General features: G+C 44.3%; 1 protein-coding gene across 3 annotated transcripts in view; it reads left to right on the forward strand.

The window, feature by feature from the left end:
• LOC138774572 (ras-related protein Rab-4A) overlaps positions 1–12,451 on the forward strand; it is a 149,982-nt gene extending 137,531 nt beyond the window's left edge. For all 3 annotated transcript variants that reach the window (XM_069955580.1, XM_069955577.1, XM_069955578.1), the window contains one exon: positions 11,741–12,451. The gene's annotated coding sequence lies outside the window, so the exon portion shown is untranslated. The remainder of the gene's footprint in view (positions 1–11,740) is intronic.
• The last annotated feature ends 13,327 nt before the right edge of the window (positions 12,452–25,778 follow it).

The raw sequence follows: 25,778 nt of genomic DNA on the forward strand, positions 1-25,778 counted from the left end.
ACGCAGTGACATCAGTGACCCGACACCCGGCTTGTAGAGGCGTTTAAAAGACTCGGCCTATAAACAGAACGTCACACCAATGGCGTTCCGTGTACAGTGCGTGTCTTTGCACACTGAAGACAGAAGCCCTGTATATGGAACAAAGTGACCCTATACAGGACTTCTCTGAAGACTGAAGCCGCACTGAAGGGATCCCGATTGAGGTTGAAGAAAAGCGAGCCGCCTATACAGTGGGACAGCAGGCTCACTATATGAACCTGCTGTCATGTAATGCCGCCCAGTTGTCCCTGTATGTACTGAGAGGAACTTTAGAGCTACACACCTCCCCAAATACACCCACCTATAACTGCAGGATTTGGATGAAGAGGCAAATCAATATGAGTATGTCCCTGCTGTTATGTGTCCTTCTGTCCCACTCCTGCAGCTGTCACCACCACCCAAGGCTACTTTTACATCTTCAGAGAGCAGCACCCAGGTCCCTGAGCAGTGGAAGCACGGCCTATATCATAGGATAGCATAGTCCGTGCTGTTATTGCTCTTTTCCGTACAGGGACACAGAAGTTGCTCTATGAAGATAAAGGAGCAGCCTCGGGCAGCTGTGACAGCCACAGGAGCGGGACTGATGGGCAGATAACAGCAGGGACATACTCCTATTGATTTAAAAAAAGGGGATAACAGGTCCTCAAGAGAGACTAATAATGAGAAGTTATGATAAAAATAGTACAGATAGTTAAATATCTAAGTAGAAACAATAAAACATAAAATATGCATAGGCTAGAAGATGGCTACATAAAAAGTTAGGTACAATCTAATATAATGCAAATAATAGTAAATGACTACATAAACAAGTTAGATACAATCTAATATAATGCAAATAATGCACAAAATGCAAGTGTAGAGTGTAGAACGGCGGTGTTCTATTATTATTATTATTATTATTATTATTATTACTACTATTTTTTATATTTTATTGTATAATAAATGCTTTGTTTTATTTTGTTCTGTGCATCCATGGGTTGTAATCCAATGTTCCACTAACTGGTGACCACAGTGTTAAGCAACTCATTTATATCTGTCATATTTAACCCCTTATTGACCGCCATGCTGCCTTTTCACGGCGACCTACTAATGGGCTTTATTCCGATGCGTACGCCTTTTAACGGCGGGCGCATCGGAATAAATTACCACCCGACGGCGGCTGCAGGACGGGTGATCAGCGGTCAGTGTGACCGCTGGCACCCTCCTGTAACTGCCCGGAGCGGAGGATTCTCCGCTTCGGGCAGTTTAACCCGTTAAATGCCGCTGTCAAACCATGACAGCGGCATTTAACGGGTCCCGGTGGATCCCGGACGGCGCCGCAGGTCCACTTACATGATCGCGATGTCCCGCGGCGGCGTCCGCGGTCCCGATGTCTCCATGGTGATCCCGGGGTCCTAATGAAGGTCCCCGGGGTCACCATGAAGATGCCTGATGCTGACAGGGGTGGCCGTGGCTATTGCCTGTCAGCATGAGGCATAATACAATACATTGCAGTACATCAGGTACTGCAATGTATTGTATCAGTGATCTAAGTATTTTACACTAGTGTACAGTAATGTACACTAGTGTAAAAGTAAAAAAAAGTGAAAAAAAAGTGTGCACCAAACAACACAGCCCCCCCCTCCAATAATAGATGCATTACATTCCCCATACACTATAAAACATTACATAAAAGTGATCAAAAACAAAAATCCTATACATATTTGGTATCGTTACGTCTGTAACGACCCAATCTATAAAACTATATCAATAATTATATCGCACGACACACGCTGTAAAAAAATAAATAAAAAAAACAGTACCATAATAGCTGTATTTTATCAATCCACTTTAGAAAATACGTCATAAAAGAGATCAAAAAGTCATATACATATAAAACTTGGTATCAATAGAAACTAAAGATCTTCCCGCAAAAAATAAGCCCAAAACCAGCTCTGTCACGCAAAAGATGAGAATGCTATGGATCTTGCAATGCGGCGACAGTTTTTGTGTGTTTTTGCTAGGAAGATGGTTTCTATTGCGCCAAAGCGGTAATAGTTAAAAAAAAACTATACAAATGTGGTATCGCTGTAACCGTAGTGACCCAGAGAATACATGTATTATGTTATTAGTGACCGCCGATACGGATTTTTACGGTGATCACTAACGGGCTCTATTCGGCTGGCATCAGCTCTTTATGGCGATGGTGCAGAATAGTGCAGCGGCGCCGGTAATGCCCGCAGCCCCCTCCTCTCAGCTATTGGAGGTAGCTGAGGGGTTGGGGCAGAGTGGCGATCGCCGTTATTATCAGTATAACAACGGCCACCGGTAACAGACATTGCCAGTGCAGCTGATCGCTTTCATCTCTTCTCACCGCGAATCCACAGTGAGAGGAGATGAGAACATGTCCCCCCCCTGTCCCCAGAATTAACCCTAGTGACCTGGCCACTGACCCTCCCCTCCCTGGGCGGACATCTGAACCAAGATGGCCGCCGCCATCACTGTGAACAGACTCTGTTCACAGTGATTGATTCCTAAAAATGATCAAAGCTTCATTCTCTCCACCACCGGAGGTGGCGGAGAGTATAGGGCAATGATCGGTGACCACCCGGTGTGGTCCCAGTACAAGTGATCAGCGGTATATACTATATACCACTGATCGCTTGTTCCAAATGGTGCCGTCACTTTTTAACGCCTGTCACTAAAGTCAAGTGCCCTCGATTACCCGTAACCACCCCAGATTACCTGTAACCACCCCAGATTACCCGTAACCACCCCAGATTACCCGTAACCACCCCAGATTACCCGTAACCACCCCAGATTGCCCGTCACCGCCCCAGATTGCCCGTCACCACCCCAGATTGCCTGTAACCACCCCAGATTGCCTGTAACCACCCCAGATTGCCTGTAACCACCCCAGATTGCCCGTAACCACCCCAGATTGCCCGTAACCACCCCAGATTGCCTGTAACCACCCCAGATTGCCTGTAACCACCCCAGATTGCCTGTAACCACCCCAGATTGCCTGTAACCACCCCAGATTGCCTGTAACCACCCCAGATTGCCTGTAATCTCCCCAGATTGTCCGTATCCACCCCAGACTGCCCGTATCCACCCCAGACAGCCCATAACCATCCCAGACAGCCCATAACATCCCAGACAGTCTATAACCATCCCAGACAGCCCATAACCATCCCCGACAGCCCATAACAATCCCCGACAGCCCATAACCATCCCCGACAGCCCATAACCATCCCCGACAGCCCATAACCATCCCCGACAGCCCATAACCATCCCCGACAGCCCATAACCATCCCAGACAGCCCATAACCATCCCAGACAGCCCATAACCATCCCAGACAGCCCATAACCATCCCAGACAGCCCATAACCATCCCAGACAGCCCATAACCATCCCAGACAGCCCATAACCATCCCAGACAGCCCATAACCATCCCAGACAGCCCATAACCATCCCAGACAGCCCATAACCATCCCAGACAGCCCATAACCATCCCAGACAGCCCATAACCATCCCAGACAGCCCATAACCATCCCAGACAGCCCATAACCATCCCAGACAGCCCATAACCATCCCAGACAGCCCATAACCATCCCAGACAGCCCATAACCATCCCAGACAGCCCATAACCATCCCAGACAGCCCATAACCATCCCAGACAGCCCATAACCATCCCAGACAGCCCATAACCATCCCAGACAGCCCATAACCATCCCAGACAGCCCATAACCACCCCAGACAGCCCATCACTACCCCAGATTGCCCGTATCCCCCCTGATAGCCCATAACTATTCCAGACAGCCCGTAACCACCCCAGATTGCCACAGACTGCCTGTAACTACCCCAGATTGCCTGTATCCACCCCTGATTGTCCGTATCCACCCCAGATTGTCCGTAACCATCCCAGACAGCCCGTAACCATCCCAGACAGCCCGTAACCACCCCAGATTGCCCGTATCCCCCCCTGATAGCCCATAACTATTCCAGACAGCCCGTAACCACCCCAGATTGCCACAGACTGCCTGTAACTACCCCAAATTGCCTGTAACCACCCCAGATTGCTCGCAACCACCACCGATTGCTCGCAACCACCCCAGATTGCCCGTCACCACCCCAGATTGCCTGTTGCAACCCCAGATAGTCAGTGAACACCACCAGATTGCCTGTCACCACCCCAGATAGTCAGTAACTACCCCTAGATAGCCAGTAAACACCCCACGATTGCCCATAACCACCCTATACAGCCAGCAAACACCCCAGATTGCCTGTGATCACCCCAGATTGACCGTGACCACCCTAGATTGGCACAGACTGCTCGTAACCACCCCAGATTGCCCATAACCCCACCAGATTGCCTGTTGCCACCAAGCCAGTAAACACCCCGAGATTGTCTATTACCACCCCAGATAACCAGTAAACCCTGCATATTGCCTGTAACTAAAATGACACTCCTTCTCTTCTGAGCCCTGCTGTGTGCCCATACAGTGGTTTAAGCCCACATATGGGGTACCATTGTACTCAGGAGAACCTCAGTTACAAATTTTGGGGTGCTTTTTCTCCCCTGTTCCTAGTGAAATTGAGAAATTTCAAACTAAACAAACATGTTATTGGAAAATTTCAATTTTTTTTCATTTTTACGGTCTAGTTTTGAATACTTTCCTCCAATACCTGTGGGGTCAAAATGCTCACCACACCCCAAGATAAATTCCTTGAGGGGTTTACTTTCCAAAATGGGGTGACTTTTGGGAGGGGGGGGGTTCTATTCTGTAGACATTACAGGGGCACTGCAAACGCACCTGGCGCTCAGAAACTTCTTCAGAAAAATCATGCAGTGAAAATGCTTGGCGCTCCCTTCCTTCTGAGGCCCGCTGTGTGCCAACACAGTGGTTTATGCCCACATATGGGGTACCGTTCTACTCAGGAGAACCTGCGTTACATATATTGGGGTGAGTTTTCTCCCCTGTTCCTCGTGAAATTGAGAAATTTCAAACTAAACAAACATATTATTGGAAAAATTCTATTTTTTCATTTTTACTGTCTCCTTTTGAATGCTTTCCTCCAATACCTGTGGGGTCAAAATGCTCACCACACCCCAAGATAAATTCCTTGAGGGGTTTACTTTCCAAAATGGGGTGACTTTTGGGAGGGGGGGGGTTCTATTCTGTAGACATTACAGGGGCACTGCAAACGCACCTGGCGCTCAGAAACTTCTTCAGAAAAATCATGCAGTGAAAATGCTTGGCGCTCCCTTCCTTCTGAGGCCCGCTGTGTGCCAACACAGTGGTTTATGCCCACATATGGGGTACCGTTCTACTCAGGAGAACCTGCGTTACATATATTGGGGTGAGTTTTCTCCCCTGTTCCTCGTGAAATTGAGAAATTTCAAACTAAACAAACATATTATTGGAAAAATTCTATTTTTTCATTTTTACTGTCTCCTTTTGAATGCTTTCCTCTAATACCTGTGGGGTCAAAATGGTCACCACACCTCAAGATGTATTCTTTGAGGGGTGTACTTTCCAAAATGGGGTGACTTTTGGGGTGGTTCTATTCTGCTGACAGCAAAATCTGAACTGGAAATGCTAATTGGCGCTCCTTCCCTTCTGAGCCCCGCTGTGTGACCACACAGTGGTTTATGCCCACATATGGGGTATCGTTCTACTCAGGAGACCCTGCGTTACATATATTGGGGTGAGTTTTCTCCCCTGTTCCTCGTGAAATTGAGAAATTTCAAACTAAACAAACATATTATTGGAAAAATTCTATTTTTTCATTTTTACTGTCTCCTTTTGAATGCTTTCCTCTAATACCTGTGGGGTCAAAATGGTCACCACACCTCAAGATGTATTCTTTGAGGGGTGTACTTTCCAAAATGGGGTGACTTTTGGGGTGGTTCTATTCTGCTGACAGCAAAATCTGAACTGGAAATGCTAATTGGCGCTCCTTCCCTTCTGAGCCCCGCTGTGTGACCACACAGTGGTTTATGCCCACATATGGGGTATCGTTCTACTCAGGAGACCCTGCGTTACATATATTGGGGTGAGTTTTCTCCCCTGTTCCTCGTGAAATTGAGAAATTTCAAACTAAACAAACATATTATTGGAAAAATTCTATTTTTTTCATTTTTACTGTCTTCAATACTTTCCTCTAATACCTGTGGGGTCAAAATGGTCACCACACCCCAAGATGTATTCTTTGATGGGTGTACTTTCCAAAATGGGGTGACTTTTGGGGGGGTTCTATTCTGCTGACACTACAGGGGCTCTGCAAACGCACCTGGCACGCAGCAAAATCTGAACTGGAAATGCTAATGGGCGCTCCCTTCCTTCTGAGGCCTGCTGTGTGACCATACAGTGGTTTACGCCCACATATGGGGTACCATTGTACTCAGGAGAACCTGCGTTACAAAATTTGGGGTGCATTTTCTCTCATGTTTATTATGAAAATGAGATACTTTAATCTTAACAAATATATTATTGGAAAATTTCTATTTTCCATTTTTTCCGGCCTAATTGTGAATACTTTCCTCCAGACTCTGTAGGGTTAAAATGCTCATTATACCCCTAGATTAATTTTTTAAGGTGTCTAGTTTCCAAAATGGGGTCACTTATGGGGGTTTACAGTATACAAGCCTCTTAAATCAACTTAAAAAAAGAACTGGTCCCTAAAAAAATCAGTTTTTGAAATTTCATGATAATTTGATTATTTGCTGATACATTTCTAAGCCCCATAACACCCTAAAAAAGTGAAATATGTTTACGAAATGAAGCCAGAATAAAGAGGACATATTGATAATGTGACTTACTAATTTTTGTCATGTGCCTTTTTTTTTAGAAGCAAAAAATTTCAAAGTTTGTAAAGTGCTAAATTTTCAAATTTTTTATTATATTTTGATGTTTTTCACAAAAAACACACAAGACAGTGACCAAATTTTGCCACTAACTTAAAGTACCATATGTTATGAAAAAACATTCTCAGAATCGCTAGCATACGTTAAAGCATTACTGAGCTTATAAGCGCATAAAGTGAGACAGGTCAGATTTTGAAAAATGAGCCTGGTCATTAAGGCCCAAACAGGCTTGGTCCCTAAGGGGTTAATATTGTGTAACATTGCGGTTTATGTCCACATGTGGGGTATTTACGGACTTGGGGGAAATTGCTCTACACATTTTGTGGCTTTTTTTCTCTTTTAACCCCTTGTAAAAATGAAAAATTCAAGGCTAGACCAACATTATAGTGTAAAAAATGTAATATTTCATTTTCACGCCACATTGTTCCACATTTTTACCCGTCACCAGTGGGGTCCATATGCTCACTACTTCCCTTGTTACATTTCCTAAAGGGTTTAGTTTCCATAATAGGGTCACTTGTGGGGGGGTTCAACTGTCTTGACAACACAGGGGCCTTTTAAATGCAACATGGCCCCTCGAAATCCATTCCAGCCAAATCCAGCCTCCAAAAGCCAAATGGCGCTCCTTCCCTTTGGAGGCTTACCCTGCACCCGCATGGTGCTTTATGTCCACATGTGGGGTATTTTCGTATTCAGGGGAAATCGCTCTACACATTTTGTGTTTTTTTTTTATCTTTAACCCCTTGTGAAAATGAAAAAATCAAGACAAGATCAATGATTTAGTGTAAAACTTAAATCATTTTTTACACTAAATGTTGGTCTAGCCTTGATTTTTTCCATTTCCACAAGGGGTTAAAAAAGAAAATGAATGCAAAACGTGTAGGTTAATTTCCCCCGAGTACGAAAATACCCCACATGTGGACATAATGTGCCATCCGGGCACAGGGCAAGCCACCAAAGGGACAGACCGCCATTTAGAGTCTGGAATGAAGGATAGAGGCCATGTCGCAATTACAAAGCTCCTGTGCTGCCAGGACAGTAGAAACCCCCACAAGTGACCCCATTCTAGAAACTACACCCCATAAGGAATCTAACAAGGGGTACAGTGAGCATATGGACCCCAATGGTGATGGACACATGTGTAGAACATGTGCCGTGAAAATAAAAAATAATTTTTTTTTTAATTTCACGGCCCAAATGTGGCCGTCACCAGGGGGCCATATACCCTCTGCCCCCCTCGTTAGATTCCTTATGGGGTGTAGTTTCCAGAATGGGGTCACTTGTGGGGGGTTTCTACTCTCCTGGACGCACAGAGGCTTTGTAATTGCATCATGGCATCCTCTAATGGGAATGGCGGCCATACCTATTTAGCTGGGAAAAAGGGACAATTCTAATTTATTTCGGGGTATTAGGCCAATTATTAGTTTATAAGGTTGAAAATGACAGGTGTCCATCAAATTCAACCTGTGTTGATCCAGAGGAAGGCAAAAACCCTTGTGAGGCAGACGACAATAGCTTCATCACAGGGGAAAAATTCCTTCCTGACTCCATAATGGCGATCAGAATAATCCCTGGATCAACTTGACCCCTGAAATAGGAATAAGGGAAGGAATTTAGAAAATGTAGAACTCCAATGACCTGTGGTGCGCCTTGAAGCGATCCAGTATGCAGAGGCCGGGGTGATCAGGACAGGTGTCACACTGGAAAATGGTGTCTTTCCTGATCCCCCTGTTACGCCACACTCTGCACTTCTTCTGGGGTCTCCTGTTTTCCAGTGTGGGGGACGTCACCTGGAAAATGTTTCCCTGGTGCGGTACAGGGTCTCCCTTTCTCCAGAAGCGCTGGGTCCGCTCCATGGCTGCTAAATATTAGGGCTCTATTACTACTTCTGATATTTTCGGATCGTGCCGCAAGCTACAGTAGCTCGGGCAGCGAGGGACCGGAACAGGGGGTGCTGGTATAAAAGTTATCCCCGTACAGGTGGTAACCTTTATCCAGCAGTGGGAAGATCAGTTCCCGAACGATCTTCCCACTAACTCCGAGGATGGGGTGGGGGGGTGGGTCATCTGGGGGCTGGATTCGGCTGTCCCTTCCTTCATACACTCTAAGGGTACGTGCACATAACCCTTTGTGCATTCCGCAGCTGCCACCCGCCGGCGGACTGATGGAGGTGCGCGTCTCCGCTCATGTCACACTCCATTCTATGCACGGGCGGATTCCGCCCTCTGTCCAAAGAATGAACGTGTTCATTTTTTGGACGGACAACAGAATCCACCCGTGCATAGAATGGAGTCTATGACATGGGTGGAGACACGCGCCCGCATCAGTCCACCGGTGGGTGCCAGCTGCGGAATGCACAAAGGGTTATCCTTCGCCATTCCGCAGTGTGCACGTACCCTAAATATGTAAGTGTACCCTGAGGTACTCTCACAGAGTTTGGAGAATTTCACGCCATACCGTGATCTCTTATTAGGACGGTACTAGCGGAAAAGACGTGTCTGGGGGACAGCGTACGCTACGCTACCCCCAGACACGTCACTGGATGATGAGGAGGATGAGGATGAATGGAGGAAAGAAGGATCCCCCCATTCATCCTCACTGGCTGTTTCAGTGTCGGAGGCAATAATAACATATGCGTCCGACACCGAAAACACCCTGGGGGCCATCTTTATACGGGGACTAGTATATGGGGTATGTAAATGTGTAGTGGTGTAGTGTAAAACTTTATTTCATGTAGTGTAGTGTTTTTTGACAGTAAGCAAAAAATATCTCTACGCCAAAAAAGAAGCTGCTAATAAATGCCGCACTTGTGTGCGGTACTTATCAGCAGACAGTGGCGGTAGGATATAGGGGAGGAAACGCCCCTACGCCAAAAAGGAGGAGTTGCTGATCAGCGGCGCATTTACGTGCGATGCTGATCAGCACTCAGCGGCGTTAGGGCGAATAAAAAGTAAAAAAAAAAAAAAAATAATTAAAAAAAAACAAACTTTTTTTTTTAACCTAAAGCAACTGATCAGTGAATGATATTCACTGAACAGCCGCTAGGGGGCAGTACAGAGAAGCTGACGAAGACTGCCAAAGATAGGGGCCACGGAAAAGCCGAAGAGCCGGAAATTGCCGATGGGACCCGATCGAACCCGGAAGTGAGGACGCGCGGGACCCGATCGCTGCTCCGGACGCCCAGATCTGTTGAGTATAGTGCACCTACACTATACACACCTGTTCTGCACCCCTCAGCTAGGTAGCTGAGGGGTGCAGAACCCGGGGACACTGTTTTTTAACGGTTTGATCGCCGTGATGGGCCGGCCGGTACTGGCCCGGCCTATCACGGCGATCGTGGGGGTGGCATCGGCACTATCTTTTCCCCGGACACTAATGGTGATTGGTGCTGTCTTGGACAGCACCAATCGCCAGTGCTTTCCGGGTCACCGATGACCCGGACAGCTGAATTTAGCTGCTATATGCTGATCTGTATTGATCAGCCTATAGCAGCGATCGTCGGCACGGGAGGGGTTAATCACCCCCCGTGCCGACGAGCAGAGATGGCCTGCTATACGTTATAGCAGGCCATCTTCCCCGACCGCTGTGTGTGAACACACAGCGATCGGGGAAACATTGGGCGTAAATTTACATCCATTTGCGCTAAGTACCAGGGCGCGGGGGCGTAAATTTACGCCCGATGTCGTTAAGGGGTTAAGCACTGCAGGTCTCTCACTCCATTAGTTTGCTTTTTCTTTTCTTTTTTAGCATGACTAGGGCATGGATGTAATCGGCACTAAAGTAGTATGAACAGTGTCCCGTTAGGATATTTCATTAGATTTTGCCTTTTAATCAGAGAGAAGGGATATGGGGTGCTCCTCCTTAGAAATTAAGGTTCTGTAGAAGCGTGCTTACGCTCGCGAAACGGCTGTCACGTGGATTCACCGCATGGTGCTGGCGTCTTGGTCGCCTGAACACAATGGATCGTTTTTTTATGTAATCACAATAAAAGTCAAGTTTTATGGTGAGTGCCCTCCTATTTTTCTATTTTTTCACAATGTATCTGGTGTTTACAATTAGAGTAGCCATCATTTGGTATTCTTTGTCAGAATGATCGATCAGAATTTTGTATTGATGAAGATATACACTCACCGGCCACTTTATTAGGTACACCATGCTAGTAACGGGTTGGACCCCCTTTTGCCCACAGAACTGCCGCTCACTGGATGTTTTTTCTTTTTCGGACCATTCTCTGTAAACCCTAGAGATGGTTGTGCGTGAAAATCCCAGTAGATCAGCAGTTTCTGAAATACTCAGACCAGCCCTTCTGGCACCAACAACCATGCCACGTTCAAAGGCACTCAAATTACCTTTCTTCCCCATACTGATGCTCGGTTTGAACTGCAGGAGATTGTCTTGACCATGTCTACATGCCTAAATGCACTGAGTTGCCGCCATGTGATTGGCTGATTAGAAATTAAGTGGTAACGTGCAGTTGGACAGGTGTACCTAATAAAGTGGCCGGTTAGTGTAAGTGCTGAGTCCCCTTACAATGGTTAGATTGAAGGACAGAAGCACATGGCTGCAAACACTGTGCCCCCTCTTCTCTGCTCCAAATGGCTATAGTGAACTATGTACTATGTACTGTGTTATAATGGGAATCTATGAGTTGTCTGAATGTGCTATAGACTTCCATTATAGGTTCTTAGAGCGGAGATGAAGGGGTCCATTCAGCAGGGTCTCGGCACCCACATCCCCAACTATGACATGCCATGTGAACACCTAGGGGAGTACTTTTACTCACTGACATCATTTTTGGTGTGCTATAAATACCATAAATACTTATGTGGTTTTTTTTTGTTTTTTTTTTAGGTGTGTATATGAATCTAAACGTTAAGATATTTTCTGCAGTTTCCCTAATAATTGTCCTACAGAACAAGGAAGGACTTACCAAGGAACAACACAAGAGCAGCAACGTAGTGACCACTACAGTACAGCTCACTGTAAAAAAAAGTCAATGTCTGAAATCATTTACTGATAATACTGATTCATTTATGGACTGTTTTTGTATTGCATTTTACCTTGTCTTGACCTAACCTGTAATATCTAACAAAGATTACCCATAGGCTCTTTTATCATCTTTTCTGCATTATCTTAGGAGCAGAACAATGAAAATGATGGCAGTGCTGCAACCATTACATGACTGATATGTCATAATATATCATAACTTACATAATACTGTATGTCACACTATCACAGAAGCTCAACAAGAATCCATTATAGTCAGTCATTTCAACAGACAAAGCACAGCTTAGCGGAATCTGTGACATTGTCTCTTATTTGAGCTTCTAGTACAGATGTGAATGTAGCCTTAGAAATTAATTTTATAAGCATGGCCTGTAAGATATTTCTACTTTATTTTTATTGTACACCCCACTTGTTTTTGCCACGTGAGCTAGAACTGTAAACTATCTGCAAACTACTGGCTTTACCTCCATAACCGCATGAACCAGACCCCTCCCAAGACCAGTGCAGGCAGTTTTAATAATTTGAATAACAGAAGGTCAGGTCCTCAAGAGAGACAAGAGAGTATGATGAAAATGATCGCTAAAATGATTATTTAATGAAATGCATAAAATCATACATGTAAGGGAGTAAAATACAAAGGGTATCACCGGTGAAAATTAGTAATAATGTTCAAAAACACAAGAAAAATATTTGGTCAGAACAAAAAACAGGTAGATGGAAAAAATATATATAAAAGAAGAAAATATAAAATAAAATAAAAATAAAATTGAAAAATAAAATAAATAAATAAAAAAAAATACAAAAATAAATATAGAAAAAAAGGAAAATGAAAAGAAAAAATATGAAATAGTGAAAATTAGTGTAAAAATTGGTATAAAAATTGTCTCAAAAGGTTGTGCATACAGTAGTTCAGCAATTAATATACTGTACCAAAAAGCTTTAAATAACTTTAGCATCCATACAATCGGGACTACCGATCCATTTGTGAAATTGTAATCGGTGGTGTGCAGTTAATGGCAGGCAGCGCTGTGTCCTAGAAGTGGTTGAAGACAGACAGCAATGTGTCTTGAAGGCGAGTTGTATCCACATTCAGTGTGGTTGTTGCAATGGCTGTATAATTGCCGTGGATGTTCTTGCAACAAATTAGCAGGTGCGTACAAATGTAACAGTCTTAAGATTCAACAGTCTATGATGCTTATGCACCGCTCACCCGTCTTGCCGCTTTCGGCGGTTGCTGTGCTCACAGTGACGTCTGGTCTTGATGAAGCTGTCACGCCGTATGGTTGGTACGTCTGTGTTTTGGCGGCTCGCGCCGGGTTCTGTTCCCTTTAAATTGGAAGCCGGTCTCACGCATGTGCACTGCACTTTGGTAGCCGCCGGACCTCGTGGTGGTTTTGGCGTTTTTTTCTGCACAATGTAGGTAAAAGTTCAATTGTATGGATGGTGATAAAAATAGGATAAAAAGGCTGGACGCGTTTCAGAGCCCTCTTGGCTCTTTCCTCTGCAGCTAGTATAATGTGAAAAACAGTGGAAATGTCCAACATTTGAAGGGGGCATAGCCCTATGATTGGATAATTAATTTGAGTACCGCCCCAAAGTTCAACCTGGAACCTGAGTTGTGGCTAATTAGTGGACTGGATCTCACTAGTCACAAGTATATGGTCCAGAAACATATGTTATAACATAATAGTAAATGAATACAACAATATTAACATATTTGAATGATTGAAAAAGAACCAGACAAGATTATAAAACAGTAGTGACAATTAAGGAATGTGTGAATAGTATGAGAGTGAGTGATGCTGTCATAGAGTGATTGGGATGTCTTGATTGAACATAGAAGGGAAGAAAGGGAATACATGACAATGAAAATTCAATAGGAAGGAAATGAAAGTAGGAGTGTTTTGCTTGAAGCTTGATTGTATAGTAGATGTACAAGTGGGCATCGGGGGATCAATCCCAGAGCCCGTCATTGCGCTGATAGTACAGCCTGGCAAATGACGGGCCGTGAGCAAGGTCCCCCAGGCCAGGGAGAAACTCACAAGAAACCAAAAATTTCTAATTCTTCATTGAGGCCACTTGGTGCAATTGATTCAAAATCATATATGAACTTGGACTCTGTTCTAGACATGGCCGCAATGTAATTGCCACCTCTCCAACATTTATTGACTGATTGTATGGCAGTGAAAGTGGTACCCGAGATCTCCATATTGTGAAACTCTTTGTAGTGAAGAGATAGGGGATGCTTTTCGTTGCCTTTTCTTGATATTGTAAAAGTGTTCGTGAAGGCGGACTTTGAGTGCTCTCTTGGTCCTACCGATGTATTGTTTTGCACATGGGCACTGTATAAGATATATAACACCTTTGGTGTGACATGTTAGAAGTTCTTTTATGGACCAGGTGAAGTGATTGGTTGTAGATGTGACGCTTAGAGTTTTTTTTCTGGAATTTGGTGGTCTAAAAACATGAGCAGGAACCACATCTGTAGAACCCATGAGTGTGGAGGAGCCAGGAGGTGTTACTTATTACTGACTGACTGTTTCTGACTGTGGGTGCGACTTTGATTCCAAGGTTAGGAGCTTTAGTGTATACAATAGGGGGTTTAACTGGTAGTAATGAGGCTAAAATTTTGTCCCGACAGAAGATGGGCCAATATTTATAAAAAATCTTCTCTATTTGCTTATGTTGTGGGTTATACGGTAAGATAATTTTTATTTTTATTTATTTTTTTCTATATTTATTTTTGTATTTTTTTATTTATTTATTTCAATTTTATTTTTATTTTATTTTTATTTTATTTTATATTTTCTTCTTTTATATATATTTTTTCCATCTTCCTGTTTGTTTTTTGTTCTGACCAAATATTTTTCTTGTGTTTTTGAACATTATTACTAATTTTCACCGGTGATACCCTTTGCATTTTACTCCCTTACATGTATGATTTTATGCATTTCATTAAATAATCATTTCAGCGATCATTTTCATCATACTCTCTTGTCTCTCTTGAGGACCTGACCTTCTGTTATTCAATTTGTACTCATTTCTCCTGGGGTATAGGAGATTCTTTCAGGTTTCACCTCGTTAGACATCCTCTAGCAGTTGATCTCACACTTGTTCTTTATTTCCAGTTGTAATAATTTATTTGCTTAATTTGCTGACAAATAATTTGTAAAGTATAATCGGACATTGTGAACCTATCCACTTCCACTGTAGGATTTTATGCAGTAAGTGTTAGCTTGCATTAGGGTAGCTTCTGAGTCACCACTGTTTAAAGCAAAGGATCACATCATTTTAATTTAAGAGATTTACCTGTTTCACTTTACTTAATAATTTACCCACACATGTCTATCCTATGTTTCAGAAATGCCAAGGTTCTTCACATGTAAACCAGGCAGGAAAATGGGCTGCAATAGTTTGACAGTCTCTTTTTTTCACGTTTCAGAGTACATATTCTGGATCATTTGTCCTTTTCTATAATATTCCTTAGAATGCTAACAACATTTTATTTGTGCTAGATATATGACGAAAACTGTTTGCCTTATTCTTATGGTTACTGTTTAACTGTTAATCCTTGCTTGTCAATGTTAGTGATATTATTACTGTAATATAAAGAACACACTTGGTTCCATGTATAAATAAACATCAATGTCCCCTGTAAATCTTCAGGGCTTATTTGATAAAACATTGCTCTGCTGCTTATCAATACATTTGTTTACAGATGATACTGTAGATTGTAACTATGCTATTTGCAAAGGAGATCCTGCTGCATGGAGTTAAAGTAACAGACGTTGTGGTGCCCTTAAAAAATTCTGGCTTCAAAAATCTTCAGATCAAAGCACTCTGATATGTACTTCATTATCCAGGCTTCCCAGCACTGCCGCAAGTGTTTGACTTGGCACAAATAAGGGACCTGAAGATCTTTTTAGTAAGCAATTATGATTCCCAGGTCCAGCACTTTGTAGCGCATCCTTTTAAATACATAACCTTTAACCCCTTAAGGACAGAGCCAATTTCGATTTTTGCGTTTTCGTTTTTTCCTCCTTGCATTTTTCCACCATTTTTCCCGCATTTTTCCACCTATAAACCCACATGAGCCCTTATTTTTTGCGACACTAATTGTACTTTGCAACGACAGGCTGAATTTTTGCATAAAGTACACTGCGAAACCAGAAAAAAATTCTAAGTGTGGTGAAATTGAAAAAAAAATGCATTTTGTTTATTTGGGGGAAATGTGTTTTTACGCCATCTGTCCTGGGGTAAAACTGACTTGTTATTCATGTTCCTCAAGTCGTTACGATTAAAACGATATGTAACATGTATAACTTATATTGTATCTGATGGCCTGTAAAAAATTCAAACCATTGTTAACAAATATACATCACTTAAAATTGCTCCATTCCCAGGCTTATAGCGCTTTTATCCTTTGGTCTATGGGGCAGTGTGAGGTGTCATTTTTTGCGCCATGATGTGTTCTTTCTATCGGTACCTTGATTGCGAATATATGACTTTTTGATCGCTTTTTATTACAATTTTTCTGGATTTGATGCGACCAAAAATGCGCAATTTTGCACTTTGGGATTTTTTTGCGCTGACGCCGTTTACCGTGCGAGATCAGGAATGTGATTAATTAATAGTTCAGGCGATTACGCACGCGGCAATAGCAAACATGTTTATTTATTTATTTGTTTACTTTTATTAATAAACTGGGAAAAGGGGGGTGATTCAGACTTTTAATTAGGGGAGGGGGCTTTTTATTATTAACAACACTTTTTTTTTTTTACTTTTACACTTACACTAGAAGCCACCCTGGGGGACTTCTAGTATATACACTTTGATCTCTCATAGAGATCTCTGCAGCATAGATATGCTGCAGAGATCCATGAGTTAGGCACTCGTTTACCTCCGGCTGCTGCAGCCGGAAGTAAACGAGTGCCGAGCCGGGGACGGCGCCATCTTGGAGCGGTCCCCGGCCGGCTTCAGTTACGGAGATCGCTCCTCCGGGATAACATCCCGGAGGAGTGATCTCCCCACTAGACACCAGGGATGACGCTGCGTCCGGCAATCGGATGCAGCTGTCAACTTTGACAGCTGCATCTGATTACTGTATTAGCGGGCACGGCGATCGGACCGTGCCCGCTAATACCTGCGGTCCCGGGCTAGAAGCGGCACCCGGGACTGCCGCGGTTCAGAGCGCGGCCTCCGCGCGGCCCCGCTCTGAACGTCCCTAACGGCATCAGGGCGTAAATATACGCCCTATGTCGTTAAGGGGTTAAAGCGACTCTGTAACCACAATCTGTCTCCCTCAAACCACTTGTACCTTTGGATAGCTGCTTTTAATCGAAGATCTGCCCTGGGGTCAGTTCGGCAGGTGATGCAATTATTGTCCTAAAAAACAACTTTTAAACTTGCAGCCCTGTGCCAAACTGGCGTGGCCTAGAGTGTCTAGGCTACCACAACCTCTCCATCCCTCTTCCCCACTCTCTTCATCATTAGGAATTCTGCAGACAGATTTTCTCCTATTAATCAGCTGTGAAAACATGAATAATGGGTTGGATCGTTAAGGCACCTGTGCAGTGTCCACTGCAGAGAAATAGGAAAAATCCTGCCAGTGGCATTCCTAATGATGAAGAGGGGGGGAGGGGTGGTGCAAAGTTAGGGCACAGATACTCTAGGCAACGCCAAATAAGCACAGGGCTGTAAGTTTAAAAGTTGTTTTTTAGGACAATAACTGCATCACCTGCCGAACAGACCTCAGGAAAGATCTTGAAGGTACAAGTGGTTTGGGGTGGGCAGATTGTGGGTACAGAGTCACTTTAACAAGCGTTTTTGGTAATTGCTGATCGGCTTCTTATGCCTCTTCATTGGAATCTTGATGATACTTGATGACTTCCGTGCTGTGACTGTTTTCATTAACCCTTTAAGGACATGCCCAATTTTCGTTTTAGCACTTTCTCTTTTTTTCCTCACGTGCTCAAAAGGGCATAGCGCTAGCATTTTTTTTTTTCTATACCTACAGAGCCATGTGAGCTTATTATGTACAACATTAGTGATGAGCGAGTACTAAAATGCTCGGGTGCTCGTTACTCGAGAGGAATATTTCCCGATACTCGGGTGCTCGTTTCGAGTAACAAACCCCATTGAAGTCAATGGGAAACTCGAGCATTTTTGCAGGGGACCCAAGCTCGGTAGAGGGAAGGTTGTGTGGAAACTTGTCAACCTTAGAAAATGATGGAAACAACACGGAAATGGACAGCAAACAGCAAAGGGAGCATGCATGGATGCCTCTGAGGCTGCCTAATCGCACTATTACGCCAAATTATGGGCAGCAGTATGGCAGTGATCACATAGTAAAGGATTAACACAGAGGTAGCATATGAACCACCCCAAAATTTAGCCTGACACAGCATGACAGTGAGAACACAGGGAGCCATTAAAACAGAGGTAACAAATGATGAACCACCCAAAAACTTTGCCTGACACAACATAGCAACATCCAAAGAAGGTAGAAGGTACTGGTGAAAGGACGGCAAAGGACAACCATAAGATGACATCCACAGATAATATGGTTTGAAATGGACAAGATAAGGATGCTAAATTGGATTTTACTTTGAATTTGACTGTAGCAGTTGGGGTAACATTCCCTGCATCATGTGACTCACCACCTCTCCCCCACCACTGTTTTGAGTTTGAATTTGACTTTTAATTTGACTGTAGCAGTTGAAGTAACATTCCCTGCATCATGTGATGTTCATGGGGTATGGCTGTATCAGCTCAAAACTCAACATAACTGCAAAACTGATGTGGCTCAGGCATCCTGGTTTTAATTCCTTAAGGATCTGGCAATTGTCTCATGCAATGGGATCATCACTTGAAGTCCTGCCTTACTAATTGTGTGCTGCCCAACAACTAGAATTTTCATTTGTTTCCTTTGTTAGAGCAGGGTCTGATTTTTTTTTCCAAATTGTACAAAAAAAAAACAGCGAGAGAGAAACAGAATTAGACAGCAAAGTTTACATTGTATATTGTAGCACTATTTGGTAATAAAAGAAACACGTTTGTGCATTTTTATGTGAAGATCCTTCTCGTATTTCATTTGGAAAGATGGGAAGGTCAGCTTCCTTTATTTCCCCTGTTTTTGAAAGGCAATTTTCTGCCATGTTCTGCCCCTTCACAGCCAGAGGAGTATGTATCTCCTTGCAGTGCAAGGATCTGCAGGTCCCTGTGGCAGGAAATGGGCAGACAAAACCAATAATCCACTCTTAACCCCTTGCCTCTAAAGCCTGTTTTGGCCTTAATGACCAGGCTCATTTTTCAAAATCTGACCTGTCTCACTTTATGCTCTTATAGCTCAGTGATGCTTTAACGTATGCTAGCGATTCTGAGATTGTTTTTTCGTCACATATGACACTTTATATTAGTAGCAAAATTTGGTCGCTACTTTGTGTATTTTTTGTGAAAAACATCAAAATATCAAGAAAAATTTGAAAATTTTGCATTTTATGAACTTCTGAAATTCTCTGCTTCTAAAAAAGGAAGTCATAGCACATAAATTAGTAACTAAATCACATTACCAATATGTCCTCTTTATTCTTGCATAATTTGGGAAACATTTTACTTTTTTAGGGTGTTACGGGGCTTAGAAATTTATGAGCAAATTATCACATTTTGTGAAAATTTCCAAAACTGATTTTTTTTAGGGACCAGTTCTTTTTTTAAATGGATTTAGAAGGCTTGTATACTGGAAACCCCCATAAGTGACCCCATTTTGTAAACTAGACACCTTAAAGAATTAATCTAGGGGTATAATGAGCATTTTAACCCTACAGGGGCTGGAGGAAAGTATTCACAATTAGGCCGTAAAAAAAATCGAAAATTTTAATTTTCAAATAATATATACGTTTAGATTAAAGTTTCTCATTTTCAAAAGGAACATGAGAAAAAAAGCATGCCAAAATTTGTAACGCAGGTTCTCCTGAATACAACGGTACCCCAGATGTGGGCGTAAACCACTGTATGGGCACACAGCCGGGCTCAGAAGTAAAGGAGCGCCAATTAGCTTTTTTAATGCAGATTTTGCTGAAGAAGTTTCTGAGCGCCAGGTGCATTTGCAGAGCCCCTGTAGTGTCCGCAGAATAGAATCCCCCCAAAAGTCACCCCATTTTCGAAAGTACACCCTTCAAAGAAATCATCTTTGGGTAGGATGAGCATTTTGACCCCACATGCATTAGAGGAAAGTATTCAAAATTAGACAGTAAAAAATGAAAAACACGAATTTTTCCAATAATATGTTTGTTTAGTTTGAAATTTCTCAATTTCACGAGGATCAAGAGAAAAAAAGTACCCCAAAATTTGTAAAGAAAGTTCTCCTGAATACAACGGTACCCCATATGTGGGCGTAAACCACTGTATGGGCACACAGCAGGGCTCAGAAGAAAAGGAGCGCCAATTAGCTTTTTCAATGCAGATTTTGTTGAAGAAGTTTCTGAGCGCCAGGTGCATTTGCAGCGCCCCTGTAGTGTCCGCAGAAGAGAAACCCCCCAAAAGTCACCCCATTTTGGAAAGTACACCCCTCAAAGAATTCATCTTGGGGTGTGGTGACCATTTTGACCTCACAGGTATTAGAGGAAAGTATTTAAAATTAGACAGTAAAAATGAAAAACTTGAATTTTTCCTATAATATGTTTTTTAGTTTGAAATTTCTCAATTTCACGAGGAACAAAAGAAAAAAAGCACCCCCAAATTTGTAAAGAAGGTTCTCCTGAATACAATGGTACCCCATATTTGGGCATAAACTACTGTATCGCCACACAGGAGGGCTCAGAAAGAAGAGAGCGCCAATTAGCATTTTCAGTTCCGATTTTGCTGAAGAAGTTTCTGAGCGCCAGGTCCGTTTGCAGAGCCCCTGTAGTGTCCGCAGAAGAGAACCCCTCCAAAAGTCCACCCATTTTGGAAAGTGCACCCCTTAAAGAATTCATCTTGGGGTGTGGTGACCATTTTGACCCCAAAGGTATTAGAGGAAAGTATTCAAAATAAGACAGTAAAATTGAAAAACTAGAATTTTTCCAATAATATGTTTGTTTAGTTAAAAATTTCTTAATTTCACGAGGAACAGGAGAGAAAACGTACCCCAAAATCTGTAACGCAGGTTCCCCTGAGTACAACGGTACCCCATATGTGGGCATAAACCACTGTATGGGCACACAGCAGGGCTCAGAAGGAAGGGAGCGCCAATTTGCTGGAGCAAAACCGCAGCTAGTAATAGTTATTAGAATAGCGCAGTTACTAAAATACAATAAAAAATGAGATTACAGGTAATGTGGGGTGGTCACGGGCAACCTGCGGTGGTTATGGGCAACCTGGGGTGGTTATGGGCAACCTGGGGTGGTTACAGAGAATCTGGGGTGGTTATGGGCAACGTGGGGTGGTTACGGATAAACTGAAGTGCTTATAGGTAATCTGGGATGGATACCTGTAATTTGGGGTCGTTACGGGCAATCTGGAGAGGGTCACTGGCAATTTGGGGTGGTTAGAGGCAACGTGCGGTGGTTATAGGCAACGTGCGGTGGTCAGAGGCAACGTGCGGTGGTCAGAGGCAACGTGCGGTGGTCAGGGGCAACGTGCGGTGGTCAGGGGCAACGTGCGGTGATTAGAGGCAACGTGCGGTTGTAAGAGGCAACGTGCTGTCGTCAGAGGCGACGTGCGGTGGTTAGAGGCGACGTGCGGTGGTCAGAGGCGACGTGGGGTGGTCAGAGGCGACGTGGGGTGGTCAGAGGCGACGTGCGGTGGTTAGAGGCAACCTGAGGTGGTAAGAGGCATCGTGCTGTCGTCAGAGGCGAGGTTAGAGGCGACGTGCGGTGGTCAGAGGCGACGTGTGGTGGTTAGAGGCGACGTGCGGTGGTTAGAGGCGACGTGCGGTGGTCAGAGGCGACGTGGGGTGGTCAGAGGCAACGTGCGGTGGTTAGAGGCAGTGTGCGGTGGTTAGAGCCAACGTGCGGTGGTTAGAGGCGACTTGGGGTGGTTAGAGGCGACGTGCGGTGGTTAGAGGCGACGTGCGGTGGTTAGAGGCAGTGCGCGGTGGTTAAAAGCGACGTGGGGTGGTCAGAGGCGACGTGCGGTGGTTAGAGGCAGTGTGCGGTGGTTAGAGCCGACGTGCGGTGGTTGGAGGCGACGTGGGGTGGTTAGAGGCGACGTGGGGTGGTTAGAGGCGACGTGGGGTGGTTAGAGGCGACGTGCGGTGGTCGGAGCCGACGTGGGGTGGTCAGAGGCAACCTGAGGTGGTAAGAGGCAACGTGCTGTCGTCAGAGGCGACGTGCGGTGGTTAGAGGCGACGTGCGGTGGTTAGAGGCGATGTGGGGTGGTTAGAGGCAACGTGCGGTGGTTACGGTCAACGTGCGGTGGTTGTGTGCAATCTGGGGCGGTTATGTGCAATCTGGTGTGATTACGGACAACCTGGGGCGGTTACAGGCAACCTGGGGCGGTTACGGGTAATCTGGGGGGTTAGGAATAATCTGGGAGTAAACTGCAGTTATTACTATAATAAAAAAAAGTGTGTTTTATTTTTTTGTGTGTTTGTCACTTTTTGTACTTTTACACATTTGTTTCACTGTATTACTATGATTACTGTGATATTTTCTATCACAGTAATCATAGTTCAGTGACAGAGACCAAATTGGTCTCTGTCACTTTAAATTTTCAGAGTTGGCTGGTTGTGGAGCGCATGCGCACTTCATAACCAGCCAGGACGTCGAGGAGGAGGGAGCTCCGTGGATCCGGTGAGTATATGGGGAAGGGGGGGTGACTGGGGGATGGGGGTGACAGGGGGGGTGGGGGGTGACACTGTAACACTTTTTATCCCCTGTCACCAATGATTTATGGTGACAGGGGATAAAAAGTGCGGGCAGCACTGGGAACAGGCGATCGGCGGTATATAGTATATACCGCCGATCGCCTGCTCCGGGACCACACGGGGGGGTCCCCGATCACTGCCCCATGCTCTCCGCTACCTCCGGTGGCGGAGAGCATGGGGCTTTGATCATTATTTTATTTCCATCCCTGCGAACAAACATCTTGGATCTGATGGCCGCCCGGGTACGGTGATCTGGGGTCTGATCGGGGGGCTGATCTGGGGTCTGAGGGGACATTTTTCATCTCCCCCCACCGTGGATTCACGGTGGGGGGAGATGAAAGCTCTCGGCGGCGCCGGTAATTCCCGGTACCGGAGATCACCGCTATAACGGTAATAGCTGTGATCTCCGGTATCGGGGGACAAGGGGAGGGGGCCGGGGGACATACTAGTTGTGGCGGTGGGGGGAGGCAACGTGCTGCAGCCTCCCCCCGCCGCCCGATCGCCCGATCTCCCCATAGACGCTGCGGTCGCATTGACCGCGGCGTTTATGGGGTTAACTGCCCGGGGGGAGCGCGGCTCCCCTCCGGGCAGAGGCAGCAGGGGGATGCTGTGTGATATAGCATCCTCCTGCTGCCCGATCTTCTATAGGGACAGCGGGGGGAGGTAGGGAAGCCATGACGTTCCTGGAACGTCATGTTGCGGGAACTACCTGCTTTACATGACGTTCCAGGAACGTCATTTTGCGGCAAGGGGTTAAGGAGAAAAGATATTGCCGCAACCTTTGGACAATTTGCAGAGTTGTGTATCACTGAGCTTTATCTTTCCAGAATGATCAAAATACTGTGCAGTCTTTGTTACTATTTTGTCATAAATTTGTAATAAATGTGCTCATACTCGGGGAAGGGTCCAGAAAAGAGTTCCTGGGAGCATGGTGGTGATGGTGGATCTGAATCCCTTCTTTCCCTTGAGGGGCCAGGCTGTGGGGAAGGAGACTGAGCTGATGGAGCAAGGGTTCCACTTCCTTGGGTAGCCTGGGTTAACTGCGTGGAAGATATCCATGTCATCACCTGTTCACACTGCTGCAGTTTCAATATCGGTCTACCATGAGACCCCGTTAGTTGAGCCAAGAAGCTAAGGAGTGAACATCTGCGGTGTGCCACTGCTCCCTCCTCAACTGGTGCTGCTGTGTCACCCTGCCCTGAACCATGGCCTCTGCCAACTGCATCGCTTGGAACCCCACGCCCTCGTTCTCGACCCTTACCCCTGGGGTTCATTATTTTATGGACACTGCACAATATGGAGCTTAGATATGCCTTGAGTAAGAAATACAGAAATCAGAAAATATACTAGTGGTCCCACTAGTTTTTGGGGGGCTGTGGGATACAATCTGTTGGTGGCTGCATCTATACACTCTATATCGGGTCAGTGCTGCACATCTCTGCCTTAGATATGGAAGTCGGTGCTCAGTGGTAACTGGGCTCTTCACCCATAAATCTTGTATCGGAAAGAACCACGGCACTTCGATATTTGCAAGAATAAGTGAAAAGTTTATTTTTTTAGCAAAATGATATACGGTATTTTACTCCGACCATACATAGAAAGTATATCATTTTGCTAAAAAAATAAACTTTTCACTTATTCTTGCAAATATCGAAGTGCCGTGGTTCTTTCCGATACAAGCATCTATACACTCTGTGACACCTATTTGAAGTCATACAATTATCACATTAAAATATTTTTCACCCAAAATATTACACTAAACACTTCACCATCTACCTCTTTTACATTGGTCGATTGCTACAAATAGAAACTGGGGAGGTCACAGCTGGGCTTAAAAACCAAAAAATGGTGCAGGAAATGCAAGCAAGGGGATTATTGTACCCTCGCCACAAGGGCCTATTGCCCAGATAACGTCACTACTTCCCTGGTTGGCCAAAGAACAGACCTTCAGTAGGCATCTGCCCCCGCCCTACAAGTTTGGAAGACTGTTTCATTTCTCCCCTTCCCCTCTGTATCTCTGGTGACGGGTTGAGGGTTGCCGGAATGGCTGGAGGTGCAGTCCCTTTAGCAGTGCTGGGCCAGGTACGTTGTCTTCCTTCACTTGTGCATCATCTTGGCACCTTTGAAGACACTGTAGATCTCGGGATGTCAGCTCTTCAGGCTCTGTGCATTTGCTGAGTTTTTAGAGACAGACTCAACCAGGGTCAATATCCAAGTATAACATGAATCAATGAATCCACAGCAGATAGCAAACATGGTGGAGCTGTATAATATAAACATAGCAGCTCTGATTTCAGTCACACAAGAGATCTCTGTGTAAAGTCCTGTACATTTACATGGTGGTCGCTCTTCACCACTCCTTCATTAAATGGATAACACAAAAATAAAAATCCAAAAGTCTTTCTTAGAAACAAATAAAATCTCTGCCCTGGAAAGTGCTTCTGTTAATAGCAAGGACAAGCAGGGGAATTATTGTGCCCTCGCCACAAGGGCCTTTTGCCCAGATAACGTCACTACTTCCCTGGTTGGCCAAAGAATAGACCCAACAGAGCAATTGCTATCTACCTAATCCCATTACCCACATGTTTATCGTCAAACACCACTCTTAACCCCTTAAGGACAGAGCCTGAAATGGCCTTAATGACAGAGACAAATTTTATGAATATGACCTGTGTCACTTTAGTCATTAATAACTTCGGGATGCTTTTACCTATCCGGCTGATTCTGAGATTGTTTTCTAGTGACATATTGTACCTTACATTTCTGGTAAATTGGAGTCGATACTCATAACAAATCTTTATGAAAAAATCCCAAATAATGTGGAAAAAATGCATTTTTCCAACTTTGAAACTTTTTTGCGTATACAGAAAGTGGTTATACCACATAAATTATATATTAAATAGCATTAGCAACATGTCTACTTTATGTTGGCGGCATTTATTAAACTATCTTTCATTTTTTTTAGACAATAGGGAGCTTAAAACATTAGCAGCAAATTTCCAAATTTTCTGTCAAATTTCAAAATCAGATATTTTT

The sequence above is a fragment of the Dendropsophus ebraccatus genome, chromosome 15, assembly GCF_027789765.1.
Source record: "Dendropsophus ebraccatus isolate aDenEbr1 chromosome 15, aDenEbr1.pat, whole genome shotgun sequence".
NCBI lineage: Eukaryota > Metazoa > Chordata > Amphibia > Anura > Hylidae > Dendropsophus > Dendropsophus ebraccatus.